This window comes from Amblyomma americanum, chromosome 3 (assembly GCF_052857255.1).
Source record: "Amblyomma americanum isolate KBUSLIRL-KWMA chromosome 3, ASM5285725v1, whole genome shotgun sequence".
NCBI lineage: Eukaryota > Metazoa > Arthropoda > Arachnida > Ixodida > Ixodidae > Amblyomma > Amblyomma americanum.
In genome coordinates, this window is record NC_135499.1 from 152,696,306 (window position 1) to 152,709,008 (window position 12,703).

Below are 12,703 nucleotides of genomic sequence, written 5' to 3' on the forward strand. Positions count from 1 at the left end.
GGAGAAAAGAAAAAGTAGGCGTGAGCGATGGCTGTTGCAGGGCGATTGTACTGCATGCGCTTACGTCTGCCCGCTGAGGGAAGAGCGAGAAGTAGGCCATTTCTCCCGCTTGAGCTCCCTCTCGGGATGACTTCGGGGGAGTTGCAGGACGCGCCTCGAATGTAGTTCGAAGGCGTGTTGTTTCTCGACTCTTTTCTTTATTTCTGCGTTTTATGTATAGGTATACTCTGCTCGCCACTTTTATGGAGCCGGCCTGTTCGTTCTCCTGTTTATATATATTGTGTGTGTGTGTGTGTCTTGAGCATTGAAGACATGTGGAGGCCATCGACTGAAGTATTATAGGCAGTCCCTGTTTTGAAGGAGCTGCTTAAGAGCATACACAGGATGTGAATCTGGACACAGGTGATGTGTGCGTCGGCATCGCCGCCACGCCGATAAAACCGGGAACGTTACGTAGGCGCTTTGTCTCCTTGAAGAGCGGCATGGTTGACGCTGTACTCTGGGATATCTGCAACCGGTGTAGGCAGGCAAAGGAAGGTCCCCACTGTCTTCACCGGGCGATTTCTCAGGGAAAGACACTTCCTACTATGCGACGCATATATAGCCAAGCGCTGCTATAGGCGCCCTTCAGCAGTTGTTTTTATTGATTGCGCCTGTCACGCATTCGTGCTTGCGGCCGCGTATGCAGCGGTGTGCTCGTATATTTGGCCAAACGCGGCAGTGTGTCACGGGCGCGGCCGGCCTTCGAGGAAAACCCTCCCGAAGCGCGGCTGTCGCTTCTGCAAGCCGCTCTTTCTTTGTCCCTGCATTTCGCCGCCGGCGCCACCGATGCTGCTGCTGCGTGCGTGTGTCGCAACGGCTGCTCCTGCCTGCGCGCTGCTGACTAATCCTTCCCTGCCCCGAAACGCACGGAGTCACGCAGAGCTGCCTGCCGCTCACGCTAGAACATATTATAATACTCTTTGATCGTGCGATTGGCGCGCCCTGTTTGCTCTCTTATATATCCAGCTAAAATTATTATATACTTAAGCTGGCTAGAGAGAATCTAGCGATTTCTTTCTTTCTTTCTTTCTTTCTTTCTTTCTTTCTTTCTTTCTTTCTTTCTTTCTTTCTTTCGTCCGCTGCGGCGGCTCAGTGGTTATGGCGCGCGGCTGCTAGTCCGAATCACGCGGGTTCGATCCCTGCCGCGGAGGTCGAATTCCGATGGAGGCGAAATTCTAGAGGCCCGTGTGCCGTGCAATGTGAGTGCACGTTAAAGAGCCCCGGGTGGTCGAAATTTCCGGAGCCCTTCACTACTACGGCGTCCCTCATACCCTGGTGGTGGTGGTGCAAATATTTTAATGAAATTCTTTAGGAGGTTGCAGCGGCGGTTGGAGCTCTCAGTCCGGAACCCCATTGGCGTAGGCTGCTGTCCGGGCTCTTTCGATGAGTTCTTTTCGACTCGTTTCGTCCGAGCTGGTCAGAGCTGCCTCCCGCCCCTCCTGCGTTGGCTGGTTATCAATAGTGAGCGCCTGATTTCGTCGGCAAGCCCATACCGTATGATGCAAGTCCACATTTTCCCCGCAGAATCTGCATTGTGAGTCAAATGACTCCGGATCTATTGCGTGCAGTCTTCGTGGGTTGTTGTAAGTGTTGGTCTGTAGCTTTCGGAGGTGTATAGTTCCTACCCTTTGTCTAATGTCTTAGTAGTGCGGTGTCGGGGAACCTGGTATACCTCATAGCCTGAGTCGCTTTGCGACGTTAAACCCTCATAAATCTAAACCTTCCTCCCGCTCTTTCTTTCTTTCTTTCTTTCTTTCTTTCTTTCTTTCTTTCTTTCTTTCTTTCTTTCTTTCTTTCTTTCTTTCTTTCTTTACTAAGAGTCTGCTTCGGCAGAAGCGTTGTCCGTCAAAGTGCACGAAAAGACAGCGGCTTTTACAGAAGGCGCCGAAATAATAATACAAAAAGACTGGAATAAAAGAAAGTGACTTGAAAGCGACAGTTTTAAATGTTGCGCAGGATGGAGGGGGTCTGCCTGCGCAGTTCCGAGAAGTTCACTTATCTGTTTTTGCACTCAGGTTTTCCCGGAGAGGCTCATATTTTATCGGCTTCTGACACGTGGTTTCGTTTTCCTCTTGTTTGGGGATCGACACATTTTTTTTTTTTTTTGCCGTTGTTCGACTGTATGCGATTAGCAATCCCGAAGAGAGAGAGAGAGAGTGTGTGTGTGTGGTAAAAAAAACAAACAAGTACGCCAGATTAAGGCTCCGTTAGTGAGAGATAGTGCGTGGTTTATTCCTGGCGAGATTGAAGTGCTCCCGAATTAGTATGTATCGGATAATAACCGCTCAGCCAGCTCTTGTCAAGTCGGAGCTTGCGTGCGCTCTCGTTCATTATTCGCGAACGCCTTGCCTGATCGCGTACACAAGTGCAACCTCAGTTTCTGTCTCCCCAAGTTTCGCGAGATAGCGAAGAACAATGAGACGGAAGTTGGGAAACTTGTTGAGGCCGAAATGACGATCTTGCGCAAGGGCTGGAACTTGTTCATTTCGCTGCTGCTGCTGCTGCTGCCGGTGTGTGCTGCGAACTCATCTTCTGTGTGCAGCCGCGCTCTCTGGGGGACCGGAAAGATGTCCAAAAAAGAAATCTTGCCGCCCCCTCAAATCCGCCCTTATTCGTCCCACCGAGCTAGTTCGTATGTCATTAGCGCGAAGCCCGTATCTCATTCATCTGCTGAGCCGCAGTTCGGTGCTGGCGCCCGAGTTAGCGCGTGTTTCCTCCATTGTATGGACACGTGCTTTGTTATACCCCCCCCCCCCCCCCTTTTTTTTTCTCCTTACTTCCTTTTAACCGCACCGTGCTTGTTCCCCATTTTTTTCAACCCCGCGCCTGGGATCCCTTTGTTGGAGACATCGCGTTTTTTTCTCCCCCGCGCAATCCCGCTAATCCATTTTTCGGACGCGGCGCGCTGCCGCCTGCAGGATTTCTCCTTTGCGAGCACACAACGGCTGCGCGCCCGCGTTTTTTTTTTTTGTTGTTGTTTGTTTAAGCCGCAGGTCGGGAACGAAACTCGCGTGTAATGCAAGCCCTGCATACGTGGTGCTTAATTCGGCCGCATGCCGCGTGTGCGTGCCTTCCAGTTTTTGCAGGGTTGCACAACACGTCGGGAGAACGCGTTGTGACGCTGCGGGGGCAACTATATTGTTCCCGGTTAGAAGCCTCCATCCTTTCTCCCCTCACTCTCACCGTGTGGCTGTAGCGCTACGCCGTGCAAAACTTCACGTCAAAGATAGGCTTCATAGAACGGCAGCGTCCTCCCCTCTGTTGCCTCCCTTCATTGATTTCCTACTCCCCTGGAAACGAAATAAATAAGCTGCCTATATATATATATATATTAGCAGATAAGTTAAAGGAAATGAGGTGCCCGTTTGACAAACTTATGAAGGAAGCCAACAATCACCGAAACCAAGGTGCATAGGGGAATGTTTTTTTTAATTTTTTTATGTGTTGTGCTTATCAGTGGGATATTGTACTACTTAGATTAATAAATCGCTTAAAGAAAATTACTTATAAAGCAGCAGAAAAAACAACCATGCCGCCGGTGGGATCCGAACCCACGACCTCCGAATATCGCCTCCGGTGCTCTTACCAACTGAGCTACGGCGACGGCTGTCCCATATATATATATATATATATATATATATATATATATATATATATATATATATATATATATATATATATATATATATATATATATATATATATATATAGGCAGCTGATTTATTTCGTTTCCAGGGGAGTAGGAAATCAATGAAGGGAGGCAACAGGGGGGGAGGACGCTGGCATGGAAAGGAAAAACTGCGCGCACCAGCGTCCGACCGGCACCCTTATCTCTATGTTCTCCTTTGCGGCGTCCATTTTCGTCCCCGGCCGCTTACCTCCGCGGCGACTGGATGCCAAGTTGGAAGGCGGGAAGTAAATCATCTCCTGTATTTGTCTGCTCAGGCGCGCTGCCTTCTTTCCGAGTTTTTGGCCGGTAAATCATCGCCCGTGGTGCAGTTTCTCCACCTTCCGCGGTGCAGTTCTCGGCAACGAGTTTGGCGGTTCGCTTTCTATGCTGCTTGTTTCGAGCTGTCAGGTTTTTCTTTTCTTTTTCTTTCACCCCAAACGACACTTGCAGCTGTCTTTCCGGATAAGTATAGGGGAGAGTAGTGCAGGTTATATACTGCTGAGCGCGGTGTGGTTGGCTTAAGTGTCTAACCCTAATCCGGCATTGACGCGGTGCGCCGGCAAAAATGCTACGAAGAGTTACGGCGTTATCACTAAGACATGTACTTACGATGAGCTGTCTGCTGGATATCTGTTCCAGCGGCGAAGCTCACCGAATTGTCTTGGCCTCAACGACTTTTCGCCGTTGTCTGCTCCGTATTCCATCGCATAAGAACGAAAGCAAACAACTTCTAATAACTGTGTTTAGAGTTCCTTCGGTGATGAAAGTGATTGTCCTAAATCGACGCATGCTTTTTCGCGTTGTAGTTGCATATAATTAAGGGGCCGGTGCTCACGAAGGGCAACGAGGCTGTGCATAGTTCGACTGCAGCGAGTCATTCGTGCTATATATTGTGCGTGCCCTTGGTGAACACCTTCCACCACTTCTTGCTTTGAAACCGCGCTAAACCGGCTTGCGTGACGCATTTCCTACCGTATTTGTCTGTCGTCTGTGTAACCTTCTGCGGAGTTGCAATAGCGTTGACGGGGCGGGCCATGGGCTGGTCTCTCTCAACGTACTTGGCCGAGGGCGCGTCCTCTGCAAAAGGCCCGTCACTTTATGAAGTCGGTGGCATTCTTGCTGACTCATTTCCCTCTGTTCCGACGTCACCCCTGCTCCGCCCTTTGTAGTGCCCCACATCGCATTGTGCAGCGAACAACGGGCGACGCTTTCCATCTCTCGTCCTTCGCATCCTGTCTGGCTCCACTCCAACGATGTTGTGTGTTCGTTTTTACTCTTTCACGTGTTTTTGTACACTATATAGCCTGCTTGTTTTGTGCAGCTTGTTCGAAAAGAAGCGGAGGTTCGGAACAAAACGCGTCGTTTTGAAGAGTTTGTCTTCTTCGACACAAAAGCGCACGTATTTAACTTCGTTGCTAAATTGGCGCGTGGTATACCCTGTGTATACGTGCCATAAAAAACGTTATGCGACAGACGTCAGGTGCACACTTTGATTGAGCCATGGTTTGCTGGCAGCCAATTTGTCAGGTCTGTAAGTGAGGACATCCATCTTATAGGATAACTAATGGACTTGGCCGAAATGGGATGCGCTCATTAGTGGGCGACGTGAGGCAATTATACTATTGTACTACAGGCTCTCCTCACGTTATCGTGGACTGGGTTTCTTTCTTCTTTTTTTCTTCTTTTTATAGGGCGTTTCGTGCACAGGGCTCGTTGCTACCGTCATAACTACCTGCATGTCTTCCTTTTTCCTTCCTTGTTTTTTCTTCCCGTGAATTTCAATGACGAGTGCTCTCTCAAAACCTTTTATAGTTATCGCGTTTCGGTTATCGTTATCGGGCGCCTCATTTGCAATTCGGAGAGCTAGCTGTGCGAACATAGAGGAAGAGAAGGGGGGGGGGGGGGAATAGTCCGAATAGTCATTGCGTCTGTAGGAGCTCTGATACATATCGGTGGTCCCAGCGCAAGCCCGGCGGGTGGTCAGCAACAGCTTGTTCAAGTCCACGACCATCGCAGTCCCCCCAGTCTCTTGGCGAAATTCCCATTGTTGGACAAGTTTCTCGGAGCGATTAGCTTCCACCTGTGCGTGACATGGCTAGAGCACCCTCCCTCCCCTTTTATCTCCTAACATGAGGCTCGTTTCTATTTTCGAACCGCGTTGGTCTTGGTTCGAACTTTGTTTCACTTTACTAAAGTCGCCGCGTTTGACGGTTCACGGTATAAAGTTCCTTGGGTAACATGCCCGGATCCATTTCGCTTCTCCATGGAATTCGACCACGCCGCACATGTAGTACTATGAATGCACCAAACTAGGCAATTTTCTCGCAGTTTATTTATGTATTATAGCACCGTACCCTTATCGGGACCTCTCCTGCGTTGGTGCCGCTTCGGTACGAATATTATTCGATCCACAGCAGACTTTGTGTATTTCAAGATAGAAATCCTGATTACCTCGACACGTGGCGTTTCAGTTTCGTACGCCATGCGTAGCTCCACTATATTATATTTCTGTGTTTTGGAAGGTAATGGGTCCCCGCTTTCTGAGCGGCACACGTGTGGTTGATGCGGAGCGTACACGTTACCAGACCGTTCTCCGTTATTCTAAACCGGTATAACCTGCTCCGGCCGTTGTGTGCCCACATATATGTAGTCCTGACTGAACTGTTGCGGGGCTGGAAGAACGAGAAGGTATATCCTCGCGTAAGTCTGCGAGATCCTTATGTCTCAGTGAAAGGGAGACGGGTTTGTGCTGCTGGGCCCCGAGTGTACGCGTCGTGTCCTCGCGTCTCAATAACGAAAATATGGACCGAGGCTGTCTACTCGGATAGGACTGACTGCCCCGCCTTCGCCTTTATGCACGGGGCGATGACTTGTCGAGCCTTCGACAGAAAGCAAAGAAACATAAAAGCAGTTAGTCCGCGCGGCAGTCCCTATATCGGACAGGTCTGATTTACACTATCTGCTTCTAGTTGGCTTTGCATATATAGCCGCGAGGGCGGAGCTATAACTGTGTTCGCGCACACGGCGCGAGTACAGTACACGAATGCGCCTATGCCGCCATACGCCTATTCTGCCGTGGCGATTGCAGTCGTCCTCCTCCTCTTCTTGTCATCGCTCACGCGTGCCGTGGCGAGGTCTGTGCCCGTCCCCTATTGTTGCAAGCGGCCAGACGGCGGCGTCGGTGGCGACAACGCGTTCTGGATCGCAGTTCGCCCGGCGGTCATCGCGCCTTGAAAACCCCCCCTCCCCCGCCCGCCTTAGAAGCACTGGACTTGGCTGCATTGGCTCCAGTGTCTTTACTGCCATACCGCCCGAAGCGTGGTAAGTGCGCTGGTTTGTGTAAATTGCGGGCTTAACGAAGGATCGATGAATAATGCCTTGTCGGGTTTTTTTTTTTGTCTTTTGCGCTTTTCCTTCGTACGAAATTAACTGCGATTACAACATTCGTACGTTGCTATGTCTTGCTGCTTTTGGTTTAGTGGAATTTCGTTGTCTGCTTGCACCGAACGTATTTTTCATATTATTAGGCCAGCTTCACTACAACGTTGCTTTGCACCCGCCTCCCCCCCATCAACCCGTTTTTTTTTTCTTGAAAGGCGGGACAGGTAGGCTTGGAAGCAGGCATTCACGGGTTGTCGTGTTTTATTTTTTTTTCTTTGATTCAGGTAACATGTGGCGTAATCCCGTGATGACACGTCCTACACCTGTCCAGGGTTGGCACTTGTGATCGGCATTCCGCCCTTGTCTGACGTCTGCCCAGCGGCGCTATCAGTAAGGCGAAAGCGTCGCGGTGAAACGCGCTTTAACAATGATGATTAATTATCGGGAAATGCGTATTGTCTTCGCTGCACGGCGTTTGCTCTAGTACGTCTCGACCGTGCATGCCAATCGGGTGCTTGTTCTCCAGGACCTCGCTCCTTAGTCACCGAACTCCATTCCTGTCTCGTCCGCATCGCTACGTGTCTCGATCTCTGCGGAGACGCGAGTTGCGCCATCCTGGCAAGCGTGGCCCGGCCGTGCGCGTCCATTTCCGAACAATTTCGTAAGGTCACGTCCAGGTGCTACATATACCAATAGTCAGTCTGCTAGGCCTGTCGTTCACAGCTTCGCGCGGGATGATCGACGAGGAAGAAAAGCTTCCAACTATTGTTGCATCTGCCGGTTCGTGACTGATCGTGCTAGTGATTCTGTCAGCTTTTTTTTTTTTCGATTCTCAAGCGCGCATAGCTCTTGTCTCTTCTCTCGCTCTTTTTTTAAATTCTTTTTTTAAGTTTCCGCCGCCGTTTACTGTTCCCAGGAAAAGGGAATCACATTTAGCTGCTGGCGCTTCGCAACGGCGTTGTTTTTGCCACGGCGTCTATTGTCACGTCGAGCGCAGTACATACTGCGCACTTTGGGAAGTCGCACGACGAAGTCTCCAGGGGAGATCGCGCTTTTTTGCCGTCGCGACGTCAAAGCTGCGCCTTCGAGGCGCAGCGCGTGTGTTGGCCTCGTCGTGTCGCTTCGACGCCTCCTCGTCGTCTTCCTCATCATCGTATTGGAAGAGGAGGGGAGAGAGAGAGAGAGAGAGAGAGAGAGAGAGAGAGAGAGAGTTGAATCATCCCAAGAGAGGGCGTGCGGCAGTCTCATCCGGCAAAGCGCAGGCCGGGGTGTGTCCCTTTGTCTTCTCCCTCCTCCTCCTCCTCTCGCATGCCGTCCCAGTGGAGTAGAGGGAGAGAGATACTCCCCCTGCGTCCACGCAACGCACGTGTTGGCCTGTTGCTGTGCGGCGTAGCGGAGAAGCAGTGCGGCGGCGTGATGTTCAACCCTCCCCCCTTTTCTCTGCGCTCCGTGCCTTGTGGTGGCGTGAGCGCGTTCCGGGAATCCCGATGGCCCCGCTCTCTCTCTACTTACTGCGAGCATCATTTCCCGGCAGCGGTTTTCGGCGAACCGTTGCCCCAGAACGAACGGCGCCGGTGGGCGCAGCAGTGGCGAGCGCACCCTCCCTCCCTCCCTTCTTTGTCTCTTCGCTTGTTTCGATTTCATGCTAGGCGGGAACAACGAATGGCCTGTACTTTAAGGACTTCACTTTCGTGAATACTCCCTTAGCGCAGAGCAACCCTGCGCTTCTGAGTTCTCCTTCTCCCGTTCTTTTTTCTTTTGTTATTGGGCCTCCGCTGAGGTCGAGCGTATTCCTTTACTTCGACGGCACCTGGGAGGCACCGTCGGATGACATTGACGTAGATGTGCCTGCCGCAAAGTGTAGTATGCCTGTATGCGGAGGAGAGTCCCCCCCAACAAAGGGATACGACGAATTGCTGCGCAACACCGAAAAAAAAAGACGACACACAATGAGAAGTTGACACACGAGCGCTGACTTCCATCTGACACAGTGAAGGGGATACCGACGCGTGTGCGCGACAAAGGTGGTTGTCTGATTTTTAGCGCACGTGTATGCCAAATTTTCAGAATAATGAAGACAAAGGGTATATCGTCGTCGTAGCCTGCCGCCCATCTTTTATTAATTTTTCCCGTTTCGCGTCTTTGTCGTCGCCTTCCCGCGAACCCTTTGACGGGCGCCGGGTTTTAACCGGGGGGGGGGGGGGGGGGGGGGGGGTTCTCATCGCACAGGTGCAGCCGTCGCGAGCCTGTCCCTTTCCCCGCTCTGCGCCTGCTCGCCCGCATACATATATTGTTTCTACATCGCGCCTTCTTTTCGATCTGCTTTATTGTTTCTTTTCTTTCCTTGCAATCGACCGTGTAGGTAGCGTCTGTGTTCTCAGATTTTTTTTATTGACATTTCTCTTTGCCATTCATACGGGTACGTTTCTTGTGCGGGTAGACATCTTTTTGTTCATCGTCCCCCCCCCCCCCCCCCTCCTTTTTTTTTTCGCGGGAGAAGACCTTTGTGTACCTACCCTAGAGAGAACAACTCAGGCTGAGTCACGAGCGCGCGGGCGCCTTCTGATCGGCAGGCCGCCGTCGACGTCTAGGCCCGTGGAGAGTCTAGCGCTTTGGCGGCAAGCACTCACCGACGCAACCGCCTACGCGTGAGCCCAATGGCGCGTCAATTAAAGGTCATTATTCGCCTTCCTCATTTGCTCTGTGTGCAAGATGTGGAAGGTGACCCACAGCCTCGCTGTGCTGTTGTGTGGGCGACGCGTCTTTTGGATGATAGGATTTCTACGCGCCACCAAAGCAGCGCTGAGGTCTGTGATACGCGCTGCAGCGAACGGGCTTCCCATTAACTTCGACCAGCGCCGGGCTAACACGCAACGAAATCTCCGTTATATACGCGCTGGAGCTCTGTACACTACTGGATTTATGTACGGGAGTTAAGCTCAAGTTTAAACCTTGTCTTCGACATTGTAGCCGGCGAATGCATGACATTGCTTGTTCAGATGTCAGCCAGACGTCACAAGCCACAGCTGTCAATGTTAGCACGGCAGAATGGTTAGTCCGAAAGGTAACGGTCATAAAATTCGCCCCAAGTTTCGTGTTACGAGCAGTTGTATAGGCCTACCCTCGCATTGGAGTGTTTAAAACGGTGGCTTTAATTTGTTATTCGCACGGTCTCTAATCCACACTTCCTCTTTGTTTTTTTTTTTGTCTGAGTGTGCCCGTTTTAACATCACTCAGTCGGTCGTTTAGTCAATAAATCAGCTAGTCTCACCGGATAAACAAGGTCGTTGTATGCTGCAGCTAAGTTTTGTCAGAATCCCGTGAGCCGCATGCGCTTTAGCTTGAAGAAACGTTTGCCCAGTGCGAAGTTCTCTTCTTCCGTAGTAACTGACTGATCTTTCCGGCTCAGGATCACCTTCGCGGCAACATTGATGTAAGTGCGTGTGCGGACACGTTGCAGCCCTCGGGCGTCGCCGGCCCACTCTCCTCTCGTTACGTTGTAAGAACGAGACAGACTTATGAACAAAGCCTATAAGAAGAAAACGCGGTACCTAAAGAACTGAACACGACCTTGCAACGCAGAAATGTGTCTTCTACCCGTGCCACACGGGCAAATGTTATGCCATTAAGTGCTTATTAAGTGTCATTAAGTTTTAATGACATTCGTGTGGTGCCACACGCCTAAATTTAGTAGCATTAAATTAGCCTCCATTCGCAACAACGTACTGAGTTCGCCACAACTCATTCGCCCGAGCAATGCGTATACTCTTGCCCCCATTCCACACGCAGAAAAGCATGCTGATTTGCTAGTGACGACTTTCTAACCGGCAGCAAATGGTCAATTCGTATTTTTCAGTCAGGTGTGGGGCACCTCTACTGCATTTTCGATGCGATGGGCGCCATTTCTACCACCACTTCTGACAGGTATATGCATCTCGACTTGTGCGCCGACATGCCAGTTTATGGCTGCTTTTTGTACTTGTCAAGCAAGAACAGCGGTATTTTTCTGCAAAATAATTTTTGACTATATTTGAACAACATTCCACAGATATTGCGCTTATTAGCAGTGTCTATATTCAGGCGAAATTTGTCGCTGCCTTGCGAGCGTTATCGTCGTCGTGACTTTCGTATAATGACCTTAAATGCCATTGTACGAGAATAAAGGCATTAACAAACTTTGGGCTCTAATTGAGCAGTTACTGCCATTTCGTGCGCGCGTGTGGCATGGGTGTTAGTCTGTTGCCTCAAGTTTCTCGCTTCTGTCGCTTTTGCCTGTCCTTCGGGTTATAGTCTGGTCTCAGCGCATGCGCTGGCACCTTGCCCCCGGTCAGTTGCCGGCCTCTTTCACTCGTCATTCTTTCCTCGTGATTTCTCCGCGCTCGTAATCCCAACGCTGCGATCAGTAATTGCTACCGGATGCCTCAACGGCCAGCAGAGGCAGCAGCAACGTTTACGGTATAACCTCGCCTCCGAGAGAGGTTACAGCGGCGCGCGAAAGCGCGGTTCGCCCAAAAATAGCGCCTCTGGAGAAGGCAGTAAGTTATCCTCGGTGTAGTGGCCGCCTCCGCGGCAAGTTTGAACACGGCGCCTCAGATGTGTATTCCTTTCTTTCTTTTTTCTTTCTTTGTAATACTTTAGGTCGCCCACGCTCGCTTTCTGCCTGGAGGCGCCTAACTGTGCGCGCGACGCGATATGGCCTGCTACTATACATGCAACGTGCAGGCGGCGGAGGTATATCGAGGCGCGTAGGTTGGAAACTGGCCAGAACCGCGCTGCCCCTGAAGTTAGTATAGCGGAGCGGATACCTGGGTACGGGTTCCTGGTGAATAATACACCTGCTGACACGGATAGCGCCCAGAAGCGGAGAGATTGCGTTAGGCGATGAAAAATAAGAAGGAATAGAATTAGGGATAAGTACGGACACGGAAACAGTGCTCCTCCTAGAGCCTTTGCCCTCGCTAATGAAAGTGAACTTCTTTTTTTTTTGTATCTCTATCTCTCTTATAACCGGCGGCAATCACCGGCGACTCTGACTTAATTCGTGCGGGGTTTCCCGTTCGGCTTGCATTCAGTTGGCATCTGGTCTGTGAAAGGAGCCTTTGTTTATTCTTAGTACGCTTCTCTCGACAGTGACGAATGTGCGCCACACGCTTATTAAGGGGACTCGCGACAGCCGAGGGATAATTGCGCCGCTATTCGCGTTTTATTTTTTTTAGGTCCGCGAAACGCCGTGTGCTTCTCGCGAGCTGCGTATTGAAACAGCTAGCACAGCGTGTGTCAAGCGCTGCTTGGAAGAAAAGAAAAAAAGGGAATAAACAGGCGCTAAAGGTTTGACCGCCTGCGACAGCGAGACGACAGGCATGCACCGCGCGATAATTTAGCGCCTGCCTTCAGAGAACGCTTCATAAAATCCCCCTCCTACTGGCATTGAAAAAAAAAAATCTTGACAGATCAAAATTGTAAATTTCCAAGATAGGCTTCCGCGCCGTCACTTCCGTCCATTCCGGGGTTGACGATACCTAAATTGGGGCCGTATATTTCGCTACGTTTTCTTTCGTTTTGAACCGCTGCGTCCTTATCGCCTCCTCCTGCGATTGGTTCGAGCCGTTG